Here is a 27,606-nt window from a genome sequence, read left to right as displayed (position 1 = left end):
ACGCTCCACATGTTGGCCAGGCTCTATGAGCAGCGTAGAGCTATAGTGGAATACCAACTCCAACATGGGCGGCGCAGTGGGAGTCAGCCTCCTCAATTATTTTCTGAAGGGTGGGCCTGGTTGGCAGACATCTGCCAGGTCCTTCGAAACTTTGAGCAGTCTACCCAGGTGGTGAGCGGCGATGCTGCAATCATTAGCGTCACCATTCCTCTGCTATGCATCTTGAGAAGTTCCCTGCAAAGCATAAAGGCAGCTGCTTTGCGCTCGGAAACAGAGCCGGGGGAAGACAGTATGTCGCTGGATAGTCAGAGCACCCTCCTGTCTATATCTCAGCGCGTTCAGGAGGAGGAGGAGGAGCATGAGGAGGATGAGGAGGAGGGGGAAGAGACAGCTTGGCCCACTGCTGACGGTACCCATGCTGCTTGCCTGTCATCATTTCAGCGTGTATGGCCTGAGGAGGAGGAGGAGGAGGAGGAGGAGGATCCTGAAAGTGATCTTCCTAGTGAAGACAGCCATGTGTTGCGTACAGGTACCCTGGCACACATGGCTGACTTCATGTTAGGATGCCTTTCTCGTGACCCTCGCGTTACACGCATTCTGGCCACTACGGATTACTGGGTGTACACACTGCTCGACCCACGCTATTAGGAGAACCTGCCCACTCTCATTCCCGAAGAGGAAAGAGGTTCGAGAGTGTTGCTATACCACAGGACCCTTGCGGACAAGCTGATGGTAAAATTCCAACCCGACAGCGCTAGTGGCAGAAGGCGCAGTTCCGAGGGCCAGGTAGCAGGGGAGGTGCGGAGATCGAGCAGCATGTACAGCCCAGGCAGTGCAACAGTCTTTAAGGGCCTGGACAGCTTTATGGCTCCCCAGCAAGACTGTGTCACCGCTCCCCAGTCAAGGTTGAGTCGCGGGAGCACTGTAAAAGGATGGTGAGGGAGTACGTAGCCGATCGCACGACCGTCCTCCGTGACGCCTCTGCCACCTACAACTACTGGGTGTCGAAGCTGGACACGTGGCCTGAACTAGCGCTGTATGCCCTAGAGGTGCTTGCTTGTCCTGCGACTAGCGTCTTGTCGGAGAGGGTGTTTAGTGCGGCTGGGGGAATCATCACAGATAAGCGTACCCGCCTGTCAACCGACAGTGCCGACAGGCTTACACTCATCAAGATGAACAAAGCCTGGATTTCCCCAGACTTCTCTTCTCCACCAGCGGACAGCAGCGATACCTAAGCAATACGTAGGCTGCACCCGCGGATGGAAGCATCGTTCTCTCTCACCATCCAAAACAGGGACATTTCTGCTTCATCAATCTGTGTATAATATTCCTCCTCCTCCTCCTGCTCCTCCTCCTGAAACCTCACGTAATCACGCTGAACGGGCAATTTTTCTTAGGCCCACAAGGCTCACTCATATCATTTTTCTAAAAATTTTTTATACGTTTCAATGCTCTTAAAAGCGTTGGAACTTTAACTTGAACCAATTTTTCGTTAAACTGGGCTGCCTCCAGGCCTAGTTACCACTTAAGCCACATTAACCAAAGCGATTAATGGGTTTAACCTGCCATCTTGGTTGGGCATGGCCAATTTTTACTGAGGTACATTAGTACTGTTGGTACAGCAATTTTTTTGGGCCCTCACCTACAGTGTAATCATAGCAATTTCTATGTTCTTCGCCTGCACTCATGGTACAGAAAGGTGTGTGGGGTTGGCCTACACTTTAGCTACATAAATGTAACTTGGGCCTTGGCTATACTGCAGCTACTGAAATGGAACTAAGACTGCGCTCCCACTATACTGCTGCTTCGAAATTGTTCCTGGGGCCTGTGTAGGCTGCTACTATTACTTACATGGAACTTAGACTATGCTCCTTCTATACTGCTGCTTCGGAATTGTTACTGGGGCCTGTCTTGAGTGCTACTATTACTGAAATGGAACGAAGACTGCGCTCCCACTATACTGCTGCTTCGGAATTGTTACTGGTGCCTGTCTTGAGTGCTACTATTACTGAAATGGAACGAAGACTGCGCTCCCACTATACTGCTGCTTCGGAATTGTTACTGGGGCCTGTCTTGAGTGCTACTATTACTGAAATGGAACGAAGACTGCGCTCCCACTATACTGCTGCTTTGGAATTGTTACTGGTGCCTGTCTTGAGCGCTACTATTACTGAAATGGAACGAAGACTGCGCTCCCACTATACTGCTGCTTCGGAATTGTTACTGGGGCCTGTCTTGAGTGCTACTATTACTGAAATGGAACTAATACTGTGCTCCCCTATAATGCTGCTAGTGATATTTAAGTGGGGCCTGTCCTAATGCTACGGCTGAAATGTTACGAATTATGGGCTCTGCCTATACCGCTGCTAATGGTATGTCTCTGGGGTGTGGAAACAGAGGCTTCCCAAAGACATGATGGCGGCGAGGCCATTTCCCACCAACGCGGTTACTGTTAAGGTGCATATAACCACGGACACGTGGAGAGGACACGTAGTGCCTCAAAAACATCCCCCTCCTCCTCCAACAATGAAAACATTCTTGGCAAATGCCTTTGCATTGGTTCGTCTGGTGGCAGTCCAAGAATTTCACCTTTACCGACACAACAAGAGAGCCCCCCCACCATCCCCCCGCCACGGCCCACTTAATCCTGGCCACATTCCGAAAACCAACAAAATACAACCGCGCTACTAGGTCCGCAGTCACCACCACATTCCCACCAACGCGGTTACTGTTAAGGTACATATTACCAGTCTGACTGGGGCATGCAGACACCTTGACAGAATGAATAGTGTGTGGCACATAGGTTCCCCATTGCTATGCCCACGTGTGCAGCTCCTGATGGCGGTGGCACAGGATTATATTTCTCATTGCTTCTGTACAGCATTGTGGGCTATCGCCCCGCCCCTTTTAAAGACGGTCGCTGCCTAGCCGTGCCAACCCTCTGCAGTGTGTGCCTGCAGTTCCTCCTCATGGCAGACGCACTTATAAATAGACATGAGGGTGGTGTGGCATGAGGGCAGCTGAAGGCTGCGCAGGGAAAGTTTGGTGTGCGCTGTGGACACTGCGTCGTGCAGGGGGGAGGGGGGTTGGGCAGCATGTAACCTAGGAGAAGTGGCAGCAGAGTGTCATGCAGGCAGTGATTGTGCTTTGTTGTAGGTAGTGTGGTGCTTAGCTAAGGTATGCCATGCTAATGAGGGCTTTTCAGAAGTAAAAGTTGTTGGGAGGGGGGGGGGGCTACTCTTGCCGGTATTGTGGCTTAATAGTGGGACCTGTGAACTTGAGATGCAGCCCAACATGTAGCCCCTCGCCTGCCCTATCCGTTGCTGTGTCGTTCCCATCACTTTCTTGAATTGCCCAGATTTTCACACATGGAAACCTTAGCGAGCATCGGCGAAATACAAAAATGCTCGGGTCGCCCATTGACTTCAATGGGGTTCGTTATTCGAAACGAACCCTCGAGCATTGCGAAAATTTCGTCCCGAGTAACGAGCACCCGAGCATTTTGGTGCTCGCTCATCTCTACCTGTCTCCTTTTCCTGAGTATATTGCTCAGTTTTCCCTGACTAGATAGATGTGACACTGCATTGGGGACTTCCATCAGGGGATCCACTGAGGGTGCTTCAACTTTTGATTGCAAAAATAGTGTAGTAGGCTGCTACTTAAAATAATAATGGCTCCCAAAGCAATACAATAAATACCATTTTGAATGGAGCTTTCTAGCACATCTGTCTGATTGCAAACTTCTCATGGTTGCCATTTAAACAAGTTATCTGTTTTGAGCAATCCGCGTTTGCTAGAAGGACCACCTTAAAAAAAGATCGCAGGTTGTCCTGGGACCCTGAATGCCCATGTATAGACTTTTTCAGTTAGGCTGGCAGCAAATGTTGATTTTTCCTGCAATGCCACCAGAGGGATATTGAGGCTAATGTTTCTCATTATGATTGGCTAAGCAGTAAAATCACCTCATTTTAACCAAATTGGATCAGGTAAGTTTAAAGCTATTTTTGGTGTAAATCACAGGAATATTGAATTTCCCAAAATACCCGGAATACTGACCCGATAATAAGCCCTATCCCTATTTTCGGGGGAAGGGGTGAGAGGGGGGCTTGAAATATAAGCCCTCCCCCAAAAATAAGCACTAGCAAATTGAAAAAAAAAACATCAATACTCACCTGCGGCGGCGTCTGAGTCTGAGTGGTCCACAGGGCTGCGACAGGCTGCCATGTCCTCTGCACTAACACAGAACTCTCCTTCTGGTGATGAGGCTTTGAATACCCCGCCTCCAGCAAGTGAGTGCTGTAATTGGATCAAGTGCCAGCCAATCAGACCCGGCGCTCAATCATTCACAGCCATTCAGTGAATGACATCACTGAATGGCTGTGATTGGCTCATCAAGCGCCAACTCTGATTGGCTGAGCCACGGCGCTTGTGAGCCAATCATAGCACTTGCTTGCTGGAAGCAGGGTATTCAAAGCCCCGTCACTAGAAAGAGAGTTCTCTGTGAACGCTGAGGACACTGCAACACTGTTACGCAACTACCTTTGTGGTTGAGGGGAAGTAATTTACACTGCACAAAACAGGGACAGTTCCGAATGTACAATATATACTCTGTGGCCTTATGTTCTCACATATTGGGCTGCCTTGTTATTGCAGCATAGTAGGTGTCGGTGGTTTTTGGTGAATATAAAACAAAAAAGAAATCCCAATCAAGGAAACAGCAAATACTCATAGTGTATGTCAGCGGCCCCAGGTGTTTTTCAAATTCTTGAATCTGTTCACTACAAATTATTGGCAGGCCTTATACAGCTACCTCTGACGTGAGAGGAATACAATTACACTGTGCAAAACAGGGACAGTTCACAATATACAAGTTATACTCTGTGGCCATCTGTCCTCCCATATTGTGCCACCCAGGGGTTGAGGCCTAGCTAGTTGGTGGTGCTTTAACATGAATTTTTTTGGTGAGGGGAATTAAATTATGCTGTGAAAAACAGGGACACTTCAGAATCTACACTACTGTGGTGCCTTGACATACGAGTTTAATCCGTTCCAAGACGGAGCTCTTAAGCCGAAAAACTCATATGTCAAAGCACTTTTCCCCATTAAAATTCATTGAAACGCCATTAATGCGTTCCAATGCATTTCAATGGGAAAACTAACTACAAGTAAAAAAAATCAATGCTCACCTACCACTGGTGTTTCGCGATGATCTGTTGCGCTGCTGCAGGCTGTCGCTCCCTCCTCCATACCGACAGCAAGCTAATGCTCTGATTGGTTAACTCAGTGCCGCGTCAGCCAATGAAATCCGGCGCTGGGTTAACCAATCACAGCCATTCAATGATGTCAGCAGCGCCGCAGACCATCGCAAGCACGAAACGCCGGCGATAGGTGAGTATAGACCCTTCCCCTGAGCCTTAACTTGCAGGTTTTTCGACTTGCAAGCAGGCTCGTACCCCAAGTTTTTGTTCTTAAATCAGAGCAAAAATTCAGGAGAGAGCCTGCTCGCAAGTCAAAAAACTCACAAGCTGAGGCGCACGCATCCTGAGCTACCTCTGTATATACTCTCTGGCCTTCTGTTCTCGCATATCGTGCTGCCTTTGGATTGCAGCATAGTAGCTGGCAATGTTTTTTTGTTGATATCAAACAAAAAGAAACCCAAACAGGGAAACAGCAACTAACATAGGGCTTGTTAGCTGCCTCAAACTTCAAAGTCATTAGTCCAGCCACTGTAAATTATTTGTAGACCGTATGCAGCTATTTGTGGTTTTCTGCAAACTACAAACTCAGCTGAAAAGTTGCATAAAACTAAATTAAAAAGTAAACAAAAAAAAGAACTAAATAAAAAAAAACATGAAGTAAGCATGGTGCAGGGGACATATTGGTAGTGGTGGAGGTGGTAGAGGATAAGTCAAGTTGGCACTTCAAGCGGATCCCACTGAAGCAATAGCTCCACATTCTACAGGTGGCAAGGCAAGCCCACTGCCCTTCCTTAGAAGTGTTTCTGCCCATGCGTTAGATTCACAGCATGTGGAACAGGTCATAGAGTGGATGACAGCATGCCTCAATAACCACCTGCTCTTCTTCTTCCCAGTTACAACTACACAGCAGTTGGCCATGAGCATTCCTCCTCTACTTAACCCCTGCCAAATTCCATGTACACTCTAAAGCAGTCCACATAGATCAGTCTGAGGAGCTGTTTGATCGTTCAGTGTCATAGATGTCAACCAGGCAATCCAAGCAACCAGAAGGAGAAGCCCAGATATTGATTGTACTGATGCCCAACCATTTTTTTTTCCTTCAGAGAGGAAGATGTGGGTTGGTCTGGGCACATGGTCAGCCCTTCACATGCAATGTGTACTCAGGGTGATGTGGAAACAGAGGTGCAAGCTCCCAGTGCAACTGTAACATAAGGTCCACTCAGGGGAAGCACAATAAAGAGGGAGAACAGGTGGAAGATAATGAGATATTTGACCCAACTTGGACAGACAGGGAGTCATCATAGCAGCTCACAGGGGGGACGAAGAGTTGGAAATTGCAGGGCAGATCCATGCCAAGGCAGCAAATAGGGTATCACAGAAACACACAACGACTGTACTGTCGCCATCAGCTACTATTAGTCACAGTAACACCAGAATGAGGCCCACAGCTAGGTCTGTTCACAGAACTTGTGCAGCCTGGGCATTCTTTGAAACCGCAGGTGACAACAGAAGACTGGTCATCTGTAAAATCTTCGGTAAGCATTTAAAATGTGGAAAAAACGTAAATAACCTCAACACAATGTTTATAAACAGTCACATGAACTGCCACCACCTGCTACCATGGATCAGAAGGTAAAGAGTCAACCTCATACTGCTCCCGAATCCCCCTTTTCTATGACTGTAGCTTAGTTGCTAGCACTCTTGTCTTTCACTGCTAAGTTCTAGGTTCAAATCCCATCAGGCATACCATCTGCATGGACTTTAAAAAACTTCATCCAGATGTTGCCCTAGGTCAGATTTGAGCCTACAATGCAGAAATGCAGCAGTGCTAACAAGTGAGCCACCAGACTTCTCCATTCCACTCCAGACGAGAAAAGCAACAAGAATAAACACAAAGAGAACATAAAAAAAAACTCATCAAAGGTTTTCCCTTAGACAGATTTAAACCTTAAATTCCAGCATTGCAAAGTATGTAGTTCAGCAAGTATGGCCAGGAGTTACATATCCTATACAGCAAACTGGATCAATGTCCTGCAGGTGGGGCTTGAAGCTGAAAATGGTGGTCCACGTTTCATTGTACACCAAAACTTGAGGGACATTCATCCATGTCTGTCCATTCCTCAACCCCAATTTCTCCTTCTCTTCCTCCACTCCTTCACACCACTATTCAACAATCTCCACATCAGTACAGATATCTGTATGTGACTAAATCTAGCCTCCATACAGCGCTAAGCGGTAAACACCAAAATACTATCCTAAAATTCATTTGCCTAGGAGAGCACAGCCACATGGCTGAAGAGCTGTTAATGGCTCTGCGGACCCAGGCTTCACATCCAGTCGCTTTTCATCTGGTGGAGGTGCAGCTACAGTTTGACCTTCCACCCAACCTCCTCATCTGTGACATACTTCAAGGGTATGTCAGCTCAGACATGGCGTTGGCCATTTGACTTCTGTGTGTCTAAGCTGAATGAGTGGATGGAGTTTACACAATATGGTCTAGAGGTGCATACCTGCCCTGCTGTCGGTGTGCTATCAGAAAGGATGTTCAGCCCAGCCAAGGGTATGATAATTAACAGAAACATCCGCCTGTCCACAGACAATGTGGATTGCATGATATTTATAAAAATTAATCAGGCATAGATTTCACCTGACTTCTGCACCCCCATGGTAGATTCCATCGATTAGTTAGTATGCTGGAAATTTTTTGTTGCATATGACTGAGCATAGATTTATATCAAAAGCCACACTGTGGCCTTAAGGTGCTGTTGCTGGTAGTGTTGATGGTGCTGCTGCTCCCCTTCTCCAGCTTCCACCATGTTTCCTGTTCCTACTCCTCTCCCAAATGAAAAGTTTCACTCTGGAAATATGGAGCTCTCATGTTTCCACAAGGGGCACACTCTGTCCTCAAGGTGCTGTTGCTGGTGGTTGTGCTGCTGCTGCTGCTGCTCTCCTTTTCCTGCTTCTGCTATGTTTCCTCCTACTCCTTCCCCCAAAATGAACATTTTCTAAAGCACAAGAAACAGGTGTAGCTCTACAGCGTTTCCTTGGAGAAGTTCTGTGCTTGGGTGTTCTGTTCACCTGGTAAAATTTGTCCTTTACAAAATCTATGACATTGCTTTTTTACCAACCCCCATGCTTGCTGTCTCCCTTGGTGTAGTTATTGTAGGCTATTTTGGTAAGCTTTGCTGCTTTTCTTTGGAGAAGGCCTGTGCTTAGTTTTTCTGTTCACCTTGTAGAATTTGACCTTTGCAAAGTTTGTGAAATTGCTTTTAAAACAAGCCGCACGCCTGCCATCTTGCTTGGTATAATTTTTGGTAACTCTACAGAGTTCCTTAGAGAAGGCCCATGGTTGGGTGTTCTGTTCAACTGGTAAAATTTGTCATTTGAAAATGTATAACATCGCTTTTAAAACAATCTAGGAACCCCTATGTGGGCCTTCTTTTGCTTTTAGTGACACCCCTGTGCTATGAGTGACCCCAACACCACTGTATACTATTTTTAACAATCTTTGGTAAAAACATAGTGTTCTTCAGCTGTGTGGATGCATTCCCATGTAATTTGTCGGGCTTTGGTTTCTTTGGAGACTTTCTGGATAACAAGTTAGTGAACCTGATTTTTAATCCCATTGCCTTTCTTCATTGAACTTCATAGAATGGTAGAGTTGGGAGGGAGCTCCAGGGTCATCTGGTCCAACCCCCTGCTCAGTGCAGAATTCACTAAATCATCCCAGGCGGATATTTGTCCAGCCTTTGTTTGAACACTTCCATTGAAGGAGAAGTCACCACCTCCCATGGTAACCTGTTCCATTCATTGACACGCGACTTTGGCATCGAGTCGAAATCGGTTGTACCAATACTAGAGATGAGCGAGCACCAAAATGCTCGGGTGCTCGTTACTCGGGACGAAAATTTCGCGATGCTCGAGGGTTCGTTTCGAATAACGAACCCCATTGAAGTCAATGGGCGACCCGAGCATTTTTGTATATCACCGATGCTCGCTAAGGTTTTCATTTGTGAAAATCTGGGCAATTCAAGAAAGTGATGGGAACGACACAGCAATGGATAGGGCAGGCGAGGGGCTACATGTTGGGCTGCATCTCAAGTTCCCAGGTCCCACTATTAAGCCACAATAGCGGCAAGAGTGCCCCCCCTCCCAACAAATTTTACTTCTGAAAAGCCCTCATTAGCAATGCATACCTTAGCTAAGCACCACACTACCTCCAACAAAGCACAATCACTGCCTGCATGACACTCCGCTGCCACTTCTCCTGGGTTACATGCTGCCCACCCCCCCCACCCCCCGCATGACCCAGTGTCCACAGCACACACCAAAGTGTCCCTGCGCAGCCTTCAGCTGCCCTCATGCCACGCCACACTCATGTCTATTTATAAGTGCGTCTGCCATGAGGAGGAACCGCAGGCACACACTGCAGAGGGTTGGCACGGCTAGGCAGCGACCCTCTTTAAAAGGGGCAGGACGATAGCCCACAATGCTGTACAGAAGCAATGAGAAATATAATCCTGTGCCACTGCCATCAGGAGCTGCACACGTGAGCATAGCAATGGGGAACCTATGTGCCACACACTATTCATTCTGTCAAGGTGTCTGCATGCCCCAGTCAGACTGCGGTTTTTTATAAATAGTCACAGGCAGGTACAACTCCGCAATGGGAATTCCGTGTGCACCCACAGCATGGGTGGCTCCCTGGAACCCAACCGCTGTACATAAATGTATCCCATTGCAGTGCCCTGGACAGCAGAGCTAACGTCAAATTAAATGCAGGTGGGCTTCGGCCCAAACTGCATGCCCCAGTCAGGCTCGAGTTTTTTATAAGTATACACAGGCACGTACATCTGCCTAATGGGAAGTCCATGTGGACCGACAGCATGGGTGGGTCCCAGAAAGCCACTGGCGGTACATAAATATATCCCATTGCAGTGCCCAGCACAGCTGATGTAACGTCAGCTTTAATGCAGGTGGGCAAAAAATTAATTGGATTACACTGTAGGCGAGGGCCCTAAAAAATTGGTGTACCAACAGTACTAATGTACCTCAGAAAAATTGCCCATGCCCAACCAAGAGGGCAGGTGAAACCCATTAATCGCTTTGGTTAATGTGGCTTAATTGGTAACTAGGCCTGGAGGCAGCCCAGTTAAAATAAAAATTGGTTCAGGTGCAAGTTTCAACGCTTTAATGAGCATTGAAACGTATAAAAATTGTTTACAAAAATTATATGACTGAGCCTTGTGGGCCTAAGAAAAATTGCCCGCTCGGCGTGATTACGTGAGGTTTCAGGAGGAGGAGGATGAATAGAATACACAGATTGATGAAGCAAAAAGGTCCCCGTTTTGGATGGTGATAGAGAACGATGCTTCCATCCGCGGGTGCAGCCTACGTATTGCTTAGGTATCGCTGCTGTCCGCTGGTGGAGAAGAGAAGTCTGGGGAAATCCAGGCTTTGTTCATCTTGATGAGTGTAAGCCTGTCGGCACTGTCGGTTGACAGGCGGGTACACTTATCCGTGATGATTCCCCCAGCCGCACTAAAAACCCTCTCTGACAAGACGCTAGCCGCAGGACAAGCAAGCACCTCCAGGGCATACAGCGCGAGTTCAGGCCACGTGTCCAGCTTCAACACCCAGTAGTTGTAGGGGGCAGAGGTGTCACCGAGGACGGTCGTGTGATCGGCTACGTACTCCCTCACCATCCTCTTACAGTGCTCCCGCCAACTCAGCCTTGACTGGGGAGCGGTGACACAGTCTTGCTGGGGAGCCATAAAGCTGGCAAAGGCCTTGGAGAATGTTCCCCTGCCTGCGCTGTACATGATGCCTGATCTCTGCGCCTCCCCTGCTACCTGGCCCTCGGAACTGCACCTTCTGCCACTAGCGCTGTCGGATGGGAATGTTACCATCAGCTTGTCCGCCAGGGTCCTGTGGTATAGCATCACTCTCGAACCCCTTTCCTCTTCGGGTATGAGAGTGGAAAGGTTCTCCTTATACCGTGGGTCGAGCAGTGTGTACACCCAGTAATCCGTAGTGGCCAGAATGCGTGTAACGCGAGGGTCACGAAAAAAGGCATCCTAACATGAAGTCAGCCATGTGTGCCAGGGTACCTGTATGCAACACATGGCTGTCCGCACTAGGAAGATCACTTTCAGGATCCTCCTCCTCCTCCTCCTCAGGCCATACACGCTGAAAGGATGACAGGCAAGCAGCATGGGTACCCTCAGCATTGGGCCAAGCTGTCTCTTCCCCCTCCTCCTCATGCTCCTCCTCCTCCTCCTCAACGCGCTGAGATATAGACAGGAGGGTGCTCTGACTATCCAGCGACATACTGTCTTCCCCCACCTCTGTTTCCGAGCACAAAGCGTCTGCCTTTATGCTTTGCAGGGAACTTCTCAAGAGGCATAGCAGAGGAATGGTGACGCTAATGATTACAGCATCCCCGCTCACCATCTGGGTAGACTCCTCAAAGTTTCCAAGGACCTGGCAGATGGCTGCCAACCAGGCCCACTCTTCTGTAAAGAATTGAGGAGGCTGACTTCCACTACGCCGCCCATGTTGGAGTTGGTATTCCACTATAGCTCTACGCTGCTCATAGAGTCTGGCCAATATGTGGAGCGTAGAGTTCCACCGTGTGGGCACGTCGCACAGCAGTCAGTGCACTGGCAGATGAAACCGATGTTGCAGGGTGCGCAGGGTGGCAGCGTCCGTCTTGAACTTGCTGAAATGTGCGCTGACCCGGCGCACCTTTCCGAGCAGGTATGACAATTGTGGGTAGCTTTTCAGAAAGCACTGAACCACCAAATTAAAGACATGGGCCAGGTATGGCATGTGCGTGAGGCTGCCGAGCTGCAGAGCCGCCACCAGGTTACGGCCGTTGTCACACACGACCATGCCCGGTTGGAGGCTCAGCGGCGCAAGCCAGCGGTCGGTCTGCTCTGTCAGACCCTGCAGCAGTTCGTGGGCCGTGTGCCTCTTATCTCCTAAGCTGAGTAGTTTCAGCACGGCCTGCTGACGCTTGCCCACCGCTGTGCTGCCACGCTGCGCGACACCGACTGCTGGCGACGTGCTGCTGCTGACACATCTTGTTGCGAGACAGAGGTTGCGTTGGAGGAGGAGGAGGGTGGTGGTTTAGTGGAGGAAGCATACACCGCCGCAGATACCAGCACTGAGCTGGGGCCCGCAATTCTGGGGGTGGGTAGGACGTGAGCGGTCCCAGGCTCTGACTCTGTCCCAGCCTCCACTAAATTCATCCAATGTGCCGTCAGGGAGATATAGTGGCCCTGCCCGCCTGTGCTTGTCCACGTGTCCGTTGTTAACTGGACCTTGGCAGTAACCGCGTTGGTGAGGGCGCGTACAATGTTGCGGGAGACGTGGTCGTGCAGGGCTGGGACGGCACATCGGGAAAAGTAGTGGCGACTGGGAACCGAGTAGCGCGGCGCTGCCGCCGCCATCATGCTTTTGAAAGCCTCCGTTTCCACAAGCCTATACGGCAGCATCTCCAGGCTGATCAATTTGGCTATGTGCACGTTTAACGCTTGAGCGTGCGGGTGCGTGGCGGCGTACTTGCGCTCAAACAGTTGTGCTAGCGACGTCTGGACGCTGCGCTGAGAGACATTGCTGGATGGGGCCGAGGACAGCGGAGGTGAGGGTGTGGGTGCAGGCCGGTAGGCACTCGTGCCTGTGTCCTCAGAGGGGGGTTGGATCTCAGTGGCAGGTTGGGGCACAAGGGGAGAGGCAGTGGTGCAAACCGGAGGCGGTGAACGGCCTTCGTCCCACCTTGTGGGGTGCTTGGCCATCATATGTCTGCGCATGCTGGTGGTGGTGGCTCCCCGGCTGATCTTGGCGCGACAAAGGTTGCACACCACTGTTCGTCGGTCGTCAGGCGTCTCTGTGAAAAACTGCCACACCTTAGAGCACCTTGGCCTCTGCAGGGTGGCATAGCGCGAGGGGGCGCTTTGGGAAACAGTTGGTGGATTATTCGGTCTGGCCCTGCCTCTACCCCTGGCCACCGCACTGGCTCGGCCTGTGCCCACACCCTGACTTGGGCCTCCGCGTCCTCGCCCGCATCCACGTCCTCTAGGCCTACCCCTACCCCTCAGCATGCTGTATTACCAGTAATGCAGAAACAGAACGCTGTAAGTAAATGTGCCGCTTATTGGCCTGTGGTTGGAGGCTGACTTCGCTTACGGAATGCACAGCAGAGCCAGGAAAGAATTTTGCGCAAGCCTGCTGTAACACTTAGCTGGCTGCCTATGAATTAGGACAACTACCCCCAGCAGAGACCCAGTACACTGAGGACGGTCACAGGCAACCCAAATAGATTTTTTTTCCCAAATGTTTTTGGAAAGGCCCACTGCCTATATACACTAAATATGTCTTCTGTCCCTGCCTCACCACTACTGGCCCTGGACAATGTAAAATTACTGCAGACTGTTTCACTGTGGACAGGAATACAGCGTTGATGTAACAGGCAACACAGAGCCAGGAAAGAATTTTGCGCAAGCCTGCTGTAACACTTAGCTGGCTGCGTATGAATTAGGACAACTACCCCCAGCAGAGACCCAGTACACTGAGGACGGTCACAGGCAGCCCAAATAGATTTTTTTTCCCAAATGTTTTTGGAAAGGCCCACTGCCTATATACACTAAATATGTCTTCTGTCCCTGCCTCACCACTACTGGCCCTGGACAATGTAAAATTACTGCAGACTGTTTCACTGTGGACAGGAATACAGCGTTGATGTAACAGGCAACACAGAGCCAGGAAAGAATTTTGCGCAAGCCTGCTGTAACACTTAGCTGGCTGCGTATGAATTAGGACAACTACCCCCAGCAGAGACCCAGTACACTGAGGACGGTCACAGGCAGCCCAAATAGATTTTTTTTCCCAAATGTTTTTGGAAAGGCCCACTGCCTATATACACTAAATATGTCTTCTGTCCCTGCCTCACCACTACTGGCCCTGGACAATGTAAAATTACTGCAGGACGCAATGCTCTGCACCGCCGATATACAAAAAAAAAAAAAATGTTCAACACTGCAAAAAGCAGCCTCCACACTACTGCACATGGTTAGATGTGGCCCTAAGAAGGACCGTTGGGGTTCTTGAAGCCTAAAATAACTCCTAACGCTCTCCCTATAGCAGCTCCGGCACCAGCAGCACTGTCCCTGATCTCTGTCAGAATGCATCTGTGGCGAGCCGCGGGAGGGGCCGATTTATATACTAGGGTGACACCTGATCTCGCCAGCCACTCACTGCAGGGGGGTGGTATAGGGCTTGAACATCGCAGGGGGAAGTTGTAATGCCTTCCCTGTCTTTCTATTGGCCAGAAAAGCGCGCTAACGTCTCAGAGAGGAAAGTGAAAGTAACTCGAACATCGCGTGGTACTCGTCACGAGTAACGAGCATCTCGAACACGCTAATACTCGAACGAGTATCAAGCTCGGACGAGTACGTTTGCTCATCTCTAACCAATACACAATGATTTTGGTGAAATCGCCCTGATCCTGACACTGATAATTCCATTAATCTCCAATCACTAATTGAAGCATTAATTGCTGCTTATTGAAGTGAATTGACTGTCTATGTAACGCAGGGTTATATTAGCTCATCCAAAGAGATATTCTTTATAGGAGCTCTTGGCTCCAGTTAATTGTTAGAGGTTATAGATGAGGAACCTCCTCTATTAATTCTGAATCTTAATAGTCTAGTGTCTAAACCAGACAACACCTTTAATAATGTTTCTTAAGATCTTGGCTTACAAAAAGTGTAACAAAAGAAAACACATAGTAAAGATTTTATCTGCAAAGGCATACAGTAATATATTTTATAGTGTAAGCTCTTCAACTTGCCAAAGTAGGGCAATAAACATTTATAAGAGAAAAGACACTCCTGTATTTTTATACATACACAGTATGTCAGACTCTGAAGACTTTTTAGACACAATGGACACATTGAATATTCCTTTACAAATTGATGTCCGACACCTCGGAAGAACAATATAAGAATTTATTAGAACTGGCAGAAAAGTTTTGCTCTAAGAAATAATGGAAAAAAAGCTAAACCGGAGCATAGAGTGAGGTAGACTTCAATGAAGCTGTACTTTTGTCCTGAGATCTACCACTATATTTATAAGCAAATGAAATTCACAGTCACACATTTATAATTCAAAAGACTAAAAACATTCTTCAACCTTTCTTTAGAGATTCGCCTACTGCAGTCGCTAAACATTCTGATTATGGGATGTCACTCAAGTTTACTCAAATGTTTACTTGAGAAATACCTTAAATCCTACAGATTGATGTCACAGCGTGAAACACAAATCTCTTCCTTGATTCTTAAGGCAGCACGATTCTACTTACTGAGAATAGGTTTACAATACATAATACTCCGGCACAGCAAGGCCATCATCAGGTCAAAATACATGGCTGTTACATTCATGCAGGGCTTGTTAATGCATGCCTACATGAGAGTAAATAAGGAAAAAAAGGCCAATAATACCATCCACGCAGGGCTTCACCGTACTCAGCCTGCATGGGCGCACACCTTATGTCCAAACAGAACGGTAAGTAAGCAGACATAGAAACATGACAAACATGGATATGCCAAAAGGGATAATGGAACATGGCATAGTGTGCAGAATGACAAGGTGCCTGGCCCTGGTCTAACATGGCCGTATGTGCAATTATGCTCTGTTGGAGATGCTCTTTCTGTCCACTTATCAATCCAGTGGACAGCAAAATCTATGAATTAAAACAGGAAATAACATGTCCCAGCACAGGCTTCCCTAAGATATATATTGGTAAGATGGTTCAGGAGCTTAGGAGACGCAATACCAAACACCTGAGCTCTATGCGCAGGAAAATGGACACCCCCATTGCATGGCTCGTTAGTGGATGTCATGGAGGTGATGATACTCAACTAAAATTCTGGGGCATTTGTCAGATAGAACTGTATCCCCGTAAGGGAGATCTAGACAAAAACATGCTACGTGAGGAGGTGCTCTGGATTTTCCACCTTTGGGCCTAAATAAAGGATTCTCTTATTCAGTATTCATTTGAAACCAGCTTTTTGAAATTCTATTCAGTCCTTTCTATCAATTTTATAACTATTGATAAGGCTTTTGCTTTGTAATATAGCACCCCCATAATCACCTAACAGCTTTTCATGTGGCTAGTGTAGAGTACTTAGGTCCTCTGACAGAAGGGCATAGTACATACTAGTATGCCTTAGGTGTTGCTCAATATAATTCCATCTCCCTTATTTACATATAACCCAGAGGAGCATGAATGGCCTTATAAGTCTCCTCACTCACTCACCTTCTTGGTGCTGTTCCTAAGGAGAAAAGATAGCACTCCTTACTCAAAATAAATTGACGCATAGACTATGAACTATGTTTCTTTTAGCTCAAACATGCAGACCTGGCAAAATTATTTAGGCAGAGTCATTAGTCCACAACAGTGATCTGCTTAATATCTCCTATAGCTACTAGCTATTTGGGAAAGCACTATAAAACACAGTGTACAGCATATTGCAGCAGCATTGAATGATATATATTATAGCTGACTTAGCACTCACAGGTTTGCTCGGCAGGGCTTTGTATTTTTAATTCCTATACCTATTAGTATTTTAATTTAGTCCAATAATATTGTCATATTCTAATGAGGGTGTTCAACCAGGGGGTTTCTTGCCCGTTGGGCAATTTTGGTATTAAAAGCTGTGTTAAGTGGCTACATTCAGATCGAGCTCCGATTGTGGTCATTTCACCACTTAGATGCTGTGGTCAATGCTGACTGTGGCATCTAAGCTGTCAAGCAGGTTGGCCCAGCTCCATCACCCAATTAACTTTCCTACAGCCTACCATTAAAGATTATAATTTTTCTTGCAAAACAAAGCAAGTAATGTCATTGAAAAAGCCGCCCGCCACCACTGGTCAGAAGATGCGGAAGTGGGCTTTCTGTCAGCAGTGGAAAGATAGTACGTTTAGTAGCGGCTACGTGGTGACGGTATGCACTGTGCTCTTGGTGCTGGCAGGGCTTAGTATTCTGAGGTGAGAAAAATGCCCTTATATGCAGGCTGAAATCAGCTGAATCCAAGTCAAAATCCCCACTAACGGAGTGGATTTTGACATGGTTTTTCATGCAGAAGTGCTGTAGATTTTGCGCAGATTTTCCACTTTGGAAAACCTGCAGCATTTCTGCTACATGTGTGTTCCATGACAAAATACTATTGATGTCCCTTCCTCAAGATAGGTCATCAATAGTTGATCAGCTGGTATTTTCTGCTTGGGATCCTGGCCATTCAAATGATCGGGTCACAGAGGAAGCTGCTGTTCTGACCCATATAGTGGCAGTGCTTTTAACTATAGGAGCAGCTCTCACTGATTTTAATTTAAACCTCAGCCTGCAGTTATAATTGTTGGCCACGATACAGGGGTCGGAACATCCGCTTCTGCCCTATACCCTGTGTATCATTGTTCTGACAGCGGGTACCTAATCAGCTGATTGGCCAGGGTTCTGGGTGACAGACCCCAGCTGATTATATATTGATGTCCTTTCTGAGGATACATTATCAATAATATTTTCCTGGAATACCGCTTAAGACTTTTGTAATTACTATTTTGGTGCTCATACGGCAGGAACCCTGGAGTCCAGGCAGGTATTTCTTATACTTACCCAGCTCCCCAATCAAGCGCTATCACTCCTAAAGTCAGCGTAGACTGTGTAGCTGGACCGCTGACTGCACGCTGTGTGCACGCACTACCATAGTAATCAAGTTGCAGAAGACAAACAATGCAAAAATTTTAATCAAACCCTATTTCATAAATGATTGGCAGCCTTAAATACATTTAAGGCCTTAGTCAGACGGGCGTTTTTTCGCGCGATTTGCGGATCGCATGATGGATGCGCATCCGCAAATCGCGTGACCGGTGCCCGAAAATCGCCCGAAAATCTGCTCCTAGCCGCGTTTCATTAGAAACGGGCTGGAGCTGTCCAGCGCATTGCATTCAATGGAGCCGGCAATACAGCCGACTCCATTGAAAGCAATGCGCTGCGGGCGAGTGTGGGATGAATTGTCGGGAAGGGCTTAAATATATAAGCCCTTCCCTGCAATTCATCCAGAAAAGTGTTAAAATAAAAAATATATACATACTCACCTGCTCCCGGCAGCCGGAGTTCCGCGCAGCCGGCCTGCAGTGGGTGTGAAGGGGGTGTGAGTCAGACCTGCCCCCTGATTGGCTCAGCGCTGAGCCATGCAAAGCAATGGTTTTAAAAAATCGCCGGACGCATGCGCATGCGCAAATCGCGCAAAAAAAGCCCGTCTGACTAAGGCCTAAGTTGGAAAAATGCCCCCCAATGATGTGCATAGCCTTTAAGCATACTTGCATAGGGATATATCTATCCAAAAAGAAAACTGAAATTATATAAGGGCAGACTAGATGGACTACGTGATCTTTTTCTTCTGTCAATCTTTGATGTCTCCATTCCATACATCTGGATGGAGATGTTTTTAGTGCATGCACATGGATTCTTACAAACAATTTTCATATATTTGGGACAGTCTCAGACGGAGGAGGGAACCAATTGGAAACTGATAGAGATGAGCGAGCACCAAAATGCTCGAGTGCTCGTTACTCGAGTTGAACTTTCAGTGATGCTCGAGAGTTCGTTTCGAGTAACGAACCCCATTGACGTCAATGGGCGACTCGAGCATTTTTGTATATGACTGGTGCTCCGCTAAGGTTTTCATTTGTGAAAATCTTAGCAAATCACCAAAGTCATGTAAAAAACACAGAAATGGATAGGCCAGGCGAGGAGCAACATGCAGGGCTGCATTTCGGGCTCCGAGGTCTCACTATTAAGCCACAATAGTGACAAGAGTGAGACCCCCCCCCCCGCACTGTCAGCATAACGATCGTTCTCCTCTGCCACAGCTGTAACAGCTGTGGAAGAGAAGAACGATGTTAGCCCATTGAATTCAATGGAGCCGGCAATACAGCCGGCTCCATTGAAAGCAATGGGCTGCCAGCGAGCGCGGGATGCATTTTCGGGAAGGGCTTAAAAATATAAGCCCTTACCTGAAAAAGAAAGATTTTAGTGCAAAAAAGAATAAAAATGCAGGCATTCTCTTCAATGGAGCCGCTGCTGCTGCCGGCGACTCCATTGAAGACAATGGTCCGCTGGCACACCTGAATTCTTTTTCAGGGAAGGGCTTTACATATAAGCCATTCCCTGGAAATGAATTAAAAGGGATTTAAAAAACAAAAAAATAGATACTCACCTCCCTTCAGCTGCCGGGGCACAGCCGCGTCTTCTACTGCTGTCCCCTGCACTGTGGTGCTGAACTGCTGTCATTCAGCTGAGAGCTGCGCTGAGCCAATCAGAGGCAGCATTCACTCACCCATTCATGAATTCATGAATGGGTGTGAGTGAGATCTGCCTCTGATTGTTCAGGCTGTGACCAATCAGAGGCAGCTCATTCAGCAGGCGGGGATTTCAAATTCCCAGCTGCTGAATACTACAGAGAGCAGTTCAGGAGGATGACTTATATATTTAAGCCCTTCCCGAAAATTCATTGTACGATCGCCGGCAGCCCATTGCTTTCAATGGAGCCGGCTGTATTGCCGGCTCCATTGAATTCAATGGGCTAACATCGTTCTGCCGGGACAAGGTGAGTATATTTTTTTTTTTACTTTTTACACATTTTAGGGTGATTTTCAGGTAAGGGCTTATATTTTTAAGCCCTTCCCGAAAATTCATCCAGCGCTAGCCGGCAGCCCATTGCTTTCAATGGAGCCGGCTGTATTGCCGGCTCCATTGAATTCAATGGTCAGTGCTCGTTTAATCGAGATGAGCACCGCGTGGTGCTCGTCTCGAGTACCGAGCATCTCGCGCACCCTAATACTCGAACGAGCATCAAGCTCGGACGAATATGCTCGCTCATCTCTAGAAACTGATCAAATTTGCCAACAACACAAAGCTAGGAAGGATAGCTAACACTAGGGAGGAGAGCGAGTATTCAAAAAGATCTAGAAAAGCTTGAACAGTGGGCGGCAACTAATAGAATGGTATTTAACAAGGAGAAATGCAAAGTCCTACATCTGGGCAAGAAAAATGAAAAAAGCACATACAGAATGGGAGGAATTGAAGTAATCTGCAGCACATGTGAAAAAGACTTGGGTATACTAATAGATCATAGACTGAACATGAGTCAACAATGTGATGCAGCAGCCAAAAAGGCAAACACAATTCTGGGATGTATTAAGAGAAGCATAGAGTCTAGATCACGTAAGGTAATTATCCCCCTCTACTGTTCCTTAGTCAGACCTCATCTGGAATACTGTGTCCAGTTCTGGGCACCCCATTTAAAAAAAGCCATAGACAAATTGGAGCAAGTTCAGAGTAGAGTTACCAAGATGTGAGTGGTCAGCAAATCATGTCCTATGAGGAGCGATTCAAAAATTTGGGAATATTTAGCTTGCAAAAAAGAAGGCTTAGAGGAGACTTAATAGCTGTCTACAAATATCTGAAGGGCTGTCACAGTGCAGAGGGATCAGCACTATTCTTAATTGCACAAGGAAAGACTAGAAGCAAAGGGGTTAAACCGAAAGGGAGGAGACACAGATTAGATATTAGAAAAAAACTTTCTGACAGTGAGGGTGATCAGTGAGTGGAACAGGTTACCATGGGAGGCGGTGAGTGCTTTTTCAATGGAAGTGTTCAAACAAAGGTTGGGCAAATATTTGCCTGGGATGATTTAGTGAATCCTGCACTGAGCAGGGGGTTGGATCCAATGACCCTGGAGATCCCTTCCAGCACTACCATTCTAAGATTTTACGTTTCTGCACTAAATCTACTATGTGTGAATATACCCTAAGAGCTGGTAATGGAGCGTAATACCACAAAATCATAAAAAACTATATAGTTACTTTTTGAAAAATGGTATTTTAAGTTAGAATCAGTAAAAAGGGAGTTCTTTTGTAGGGTTAGGAAGATTTTTGCCCCCTAGGGTTTAGGGGCTTTTCTGCCTCCCACTGTATGTAATAGATGGGTCTGAGAAAAGTTGAGCTTGATGGATGTGTCTTTTAACCTATGTAACTACACAGCTGCAACAATGCTTATGTTGAACAAAGCTTCAATGCTGTAGCAATGTAAACTATACATCCAAAGTGATGGGAAAGACTACCTTGCTAATCATGACATACTAAACATTGGAGTCATTTATACTTCCATTCAGTGAAATGTCAAAAATGACTATCATGCAAAAGCAGTTTAAGGTAAATCTAACTATACGATCTAGCTTTTTAAGCAAATTAAAGCTGCCCTCTAGTTCAAGCATAAAACTTGACTATACCTTGCAAACGTGTAGCCAACATACCTGGTGCCTTCCATGGTGTTGCTGCTGCCTCCATTACTCTGCTTCCTGTACACTCTACACAAGATGACTGATGCGGTCTTCCCTATTCAAAGAGCTGGAAGTCTAAGTCATGTTTCTGCCCTCCAAAGTCCTTGGATGGAGCATCCTGATTCCTGCCCATGTCTTCCCCTACAATTCTTGATACTGGTATCTCTAAGGGAAGTGGAGGAGTGGTCATATTTTGTACTTTCCACCAGCATTCTACATGAGTAATTATGAAATGGTGGCAGCCATCTTGTGGAGAGTGGGACAGGGGACCAAAGCGGAAGAATGGAGGAAGCATTGACACCAAGGAAGGTATCAGGTATGTTGACTACAAATTTGCAATGTATAATCACATTCTATTTTTGGACTTTTGTCCACTTAACTTTAAAGGGGTTGTCCGGTTACCAGACAGTATCCCTCTAATAGGTCTGCTTGCACTAAAATAATAAACAAAGCTATACTTACATATCCGTCACTGCCGGGATCCAGTACTACAGTCCTGCTGTGGTCCCAGCATTTGTTGTGACAGCGTCTGTCACCGTAAGTTGACTCATGCAGCCAATCAGAGACTACAGTGTCACATTCCCTAGCTCTTGGCATCATGGCATCCAGGATGTGAGTGCTGGTGCCAGGAGAATGAGCGGTGATGCTGCAGACCCTGATTTGTGACAGCAGTCAACTTACTTCCGCTGATGGCCACTGTCAAATGTCGGGACTACTGCAGGACTGCAGCACTAGATCCCAGTGATGTGAGAGGGGTAAGCATAGCTTTATTTCTTATTTTAGTGCAAAGAGACCTATTAAAGGGATGTTGTCCAGTAACCGAACAACCCTTTTAGGCCGCCTTTAGATTCCCCAGCAAATGCTGCCCATAGCATGCAATGGCAAAACACAATTTCCTACCCCCAATCGATTGCAATTTTCTGCTCGTGGAGGAGAAATCGCAGCATGCTGTGATTCTGTGTGGTTTCTGTGTGGACAGCCTCCATTGAAATCAATAGAAGCCATCCACCCCACGACCCTTCCGCAATCATCATTGCGGAAAGGTCGCGAGATTCACATCATCGCTAGGCAAAGGCCCGGCAATATCTGTACTGCGCATGTGCGCCAGTGCGCCGGCCAACACATCTGCAGCACAGATATGAACTCGGCGAACAGGTACGCAGGGGTCAACAGCCAGGCACTCGGTCAGATACCGCTGCGGGATCCTGCATGCAAAATCCGACCTGGCCGTGTGCAGGCGGCCTTAAATTACTGCAGATATGTATCTGCAAATTATTTAAATAAACTTTGGTTGACCTTCAGTTTTTTCCAGCTGTGGTAATAAGTAACACAATACTCCTGGCAGGGTTTTGTAACATTTAGGTACTGAATATTTGCGTTTGTCATAAGATTTTATTAAGCTACATTTGTGCTTTTTTCTAATAGGTGCCTTCTGCCAATACATCAAAGACTTACAGGGTGAGAAGTTTCTGTGAGTTTAAAGGAACTCAAAGGTCATAAACTCCAAATAAAATCCCTTCTTGACTAATGGGATTATATAAATGTTTAATTATGTCTTTTCTATTCTATTTATGATTGAGGGAATTCTTTCAGGTGAACTTTGCCAAGCATTGCATTTGATACACAACAGCAGAAGTTCTCTTTACACAATCAACAGACTGTACATTACTGACACATGAGACATATTTTAAACATGATTCTGTCCCTTGACCTCAGTTGTGTAGACAGTTTTCCAAAGTGTAACGTTGAATTACAAATGTTAATGCTTTTTAAGGTACTAAGAGAATAGGACTAAAAGACCGGCAGTGATGGCGCTACACTCTAAGCTAGAAATTATTAATAGTAACAAAGTGGTATAGAAACTTCTCTTTTCATTGACTAAGGTACATGGCCAGCAAAAGAAACCCCTTCACCAGTTCAGCTGGTAAGAGTATACACACAATTGGAGGGTCACGAAGGGTTAGAAGGGGATCCAGTTTTCCTGTATGATGTAGATCAGCCAGGATGGGAGAAGTAGCCATGAGCGGGAGAGAATAAAAGGAGAAGTTTCTATACCACTTTGTTACTATTAATAATTTCTAGTTTAGAGTGTTGCGCCATCACCGCCAGTCTTTTAATCTTATTCTCTTGCTCATCCACGTCCACCTAGGGGATGTGTCATCTGGCCAGGTGGTTCCTCTACCACCGCTATCTTCAGTTTATTCTTTATACTATATATATGTAAATTCCTCTTTTTTTCATCAACATGACCGCACAGGTTTTGCTCCATCCCTCTCTTTTTTTTTCTTTTTCCTCATCTACTTTTGAGGTACTAGGCTGAGCTCACTTTTTTGGTTCTGCATTTAAAAGCACATCAAAAAACACCTGCAGTTTTATAAATCTCTAAGTATAATTTTGTAGCATTTAGGCCTTAGTCAGACGGGCGATTTTTCGCGCGATTTGCGCATGCGCATGCGTCCGGCGATTTTATAAAACCATTGCTTTGCAATGGTATCGGACACATGAGCTCTTTTTATGCGCTCGTCCGATAAATTATAGAACAAAAAATCGCAGATCGCACCTATCTGCGATCTGCGATTCCTGTTCTCTTCTCTATATGCGCTCAATGGGGCCGGCGGCAGCAGCGCCGACCCCATTGAGAACATATAGAAGACAAATCATTCTTCTCTGCCACAGCTGTAACAGCTGTGACAGAGAAGAATGATGTTTGCCCATTGAATTCAATGGAGCGGCAATACAGCCGCTCCATTGAAAGCAATGGGCTGCCGGCGTGCGCGGGGTGAATTGTCGGGAAGGAGTTAAATATATAAACCCTTCCCTGCAATTCATTCTAAAATGTGTTAAAATAAAAAAAAATTGTATACTCACCTTTCCGCTGCAGCCGGAGTCCAGCCGCGGCCGCTGTCAGTTCTCCTGAACTGCTTCTTGGCACTATTCAGCCGGCGGGGCTTTAAAATCCCCGCCTGCTGAATGATCTGCCTCTGATTTGTCACAGCCCTGACCAATCAGAGGCTGAAAACACTCACACACCCATTCATGAATTCATGAATGGGTGAGTGACTGCTGCCTCTCAGCGCTGAGCCAATCAGGGGCAGGTCTGACTCACATCCATTCATGAATTCATGAATGGGTATGAATGAGGCATGCCTCTGATTGGCTCAGCGCTGAGCCAATCAGGGGGCAGGTCTGACTCACACCCCCTTCACACCTACTGCAGGACGGCCACGCGGAGCTCCGGCTGTCGGGAGGTGAGTATACAATTTTTTTTTATTTTAACACATTTTAGGATGGATTGCAGGGAAGGGCTTATATATTTAATTAAGCCCTTACCGACAATTCATCCCGGGCTCGCCCGCAGCGCATTGCTTTCAATGGAGACGGCTGTATTGCCGTCTCCATTGAATGCAATGCGCTGGACAGCTCCGGCCCGTTTCTAATGAAACGCGGCTAGGAGCAGATTTTCGGGCGATTTTCGGGCGACTTGCCCGCACCGGTCACGCGATTTGCGGATGCGCATCCGTCATGCGATCCGCAAATCGCGCGAAAAATCGCCCGTCTGACTAAGGCCTTACAGTGATGCTTGTCATGGCTTTTATTAAATTATTTTTTTCATGCATGCATTTTTTATGCATTTCTTATAGTATACTAGCTTACCCGTCGCGCGTTGCTGCGAAGACAAACATACATACATACATTCGTTTTTATATATCTAGTGTACTAATGCATAAAGGACAGACAGACAGACATACATTCATTTTTATATATATATAGATAAAATTTGGACGCTAATTCTTTGGCGCTTAGAATTGAATAATCGAGTTGGGACCCATTAACTTTTCCTATTTATGACATAATCAATGCTCGTGCCAAATTTCCAGTTTCTATGACATTGGGAAGTGAGAGAATTAGATTCTGTACGTAAAATTTGGACGCTAATTCTTTGGTGCTTAGAATTGAATAATCGAGTTGGGACCCTTGATCTTTTCCTATTTATGACATAATCAATGCTCGTGCCAAATTTCAAGTTTCTATGACATTGCGAAGTGAGAAAATTTGATTCCGTACGTAAAATTTGGACGCTAATTCTTTTGCGCATAGAATTGAATAATCAAGTTGGGACCTATTAGCTTTTCCTATTCATGACAAAATCAATGCTCGTGCCAAATTCCAAGTTTCTATGACATTGGGAAGTGAGAAAATTAGATTCTGTACGTAAAATTTGGATGCTAATTCTTTTGTGCTTAGAATCGAATAATCGAGTTGGGAACCATTATCTTTTCCTAATTATGACATAATCAATGCTCGTTCCAAATTTCAAGTTTCTATGACATTGGGAAGTGAGAAAATTAGATTCCGTACGTAAAATTTGGACGCTAATTCTTTTGCGCTTAGAATCGAATAATCGAGTTGGGAACCATTATCTTTTCCTACTTATGACATAATCAATGCTCGTTCCAAATTTCAAGTTTCTATGACATTGGGAAGTGAGAAAATTTGATTCCGTACGTAAAATTTGGACGCTAATTCTTTTGCGCATAGAATTGAATAATCGAGTTGGGACCTATAAGCTTTTCCTATTCATGACATAATCAATGCTCGTGCCAAATTCCAAGTTTCTATGACATTGGGAAGTGAGAAAATTAGATCCCATAAGTAAAATTTGGACGCTAATTCTTTGGCGCTTAGAATTGAATAATCGAGTTGGGAGCTATTAGCTTTTCCTATTCATGACATAATCAATGCTCGTGCCAAATTCCAAGTTTCTATGACATTGGGAAGTGAGAAAATTAGATTCCGTACGTAAAATTTGGACGCTAATTCTTTTGCGCTTAAAATCGAATAATCGAGTTGGGACCCATTATCTTTTCCTAATTATGACATAATCAATGCTCGTTCCAAATTTCAAGTTTCTATGACATTGGGAAGTGAGAAAATTAGATTCCGTACGTAAAATTTGGACGCTAATTCTTTTGCGCTTAGAATCGAATAATCGAGTTGGGACCCATTATCTTTTCCAAATTATGACATAATCAATGCTTGTTCCAAATTTCAAGTTACTATGACATTGGAAAGTGAGAGAATTAGATTCCGTACGTAAAATTTGGACGCTAATTCTTTGGCGCTTAGAATTGAATAATCGGGTTGGGACTCATTACCTTTTCCTATTTATGACATAATCAATGCTCGTGCCAAATTTCAAGTTTCTATGACATTGGGAAGTGAGAAAATTAGATTCCGTACGTAAAATTTGGACGCTAATTCTTTTGCGCTTAGAATCGAATAATCGAGTTGGGACCCATTATCTTTTCCAAATTATGACATAATCAATGCTCGTTCCAAATTTCAAGTTTCTATGACATTGGAAAGTGAGAGAATTAGATTCCGTACGTAAAATTTGGACGCTAATTATTTTGCGCTTAGAATCGAATAATCGAGTTGGGAACTATAAGCTTTTCCTATTCATGACATAATCAATGCTCGTGCCAAATTCCAAGTTTCTATGACATTGGGAAGTGAGAAAATTAGATCCCATAAGTAAAATTTGGACGCTAATTCTTTGGCACTTAGAATTGAATAATCGAGTTGGGAGCTATTAGCTGTTCCTATTCATGACATAATCAATGCTCGTGCCAAATTCCAAGTTTCTATGACATTGGGAAGTGAGAAAATTAGATTCCGTACGTAAAATTTGGACGCTAATTCTTTTGCGCTTAAAATCGAATAATCGAGTTGGGACCCATTATCTTTTCCTAATTATGACATAATCAATGCTCGTTCCAAATTTCAAGTTTCTATGACATTGGGAAGTGAGAAAATTAGATTCCGTACGTAAAATTTGGACGCTAATTCTTTTGCGCTTAGAATCGAATAATCGAGTTGGGACCCATTATCTTTTCCAAATTATGACATAATCAATGCTTGTTCCAAATTTCAAGTTACTATGACATTGGAAAGTGAGAGAATTAGATTCCGTACGTAAAATTTGGACGCTAATTCTTTGG

This window comes from Eleutherodactylus coqui, chromosome 3 (assembly GCF_035609145.1).
Source record: "Eleutherodactylus coqui strain aEleCoq1 chromosome 3, aEleCoq1.hap1, whole genome shotgun sequence".
NCBI lineage: Eukaryota > Metazoa > Chordata > Amphibia > Anura > Eleutherodactylidae > Eleutherodactylus > Eleutherodactylus coqui.
Note: the sequence above shows the minus strand (reverse complement) of the source record.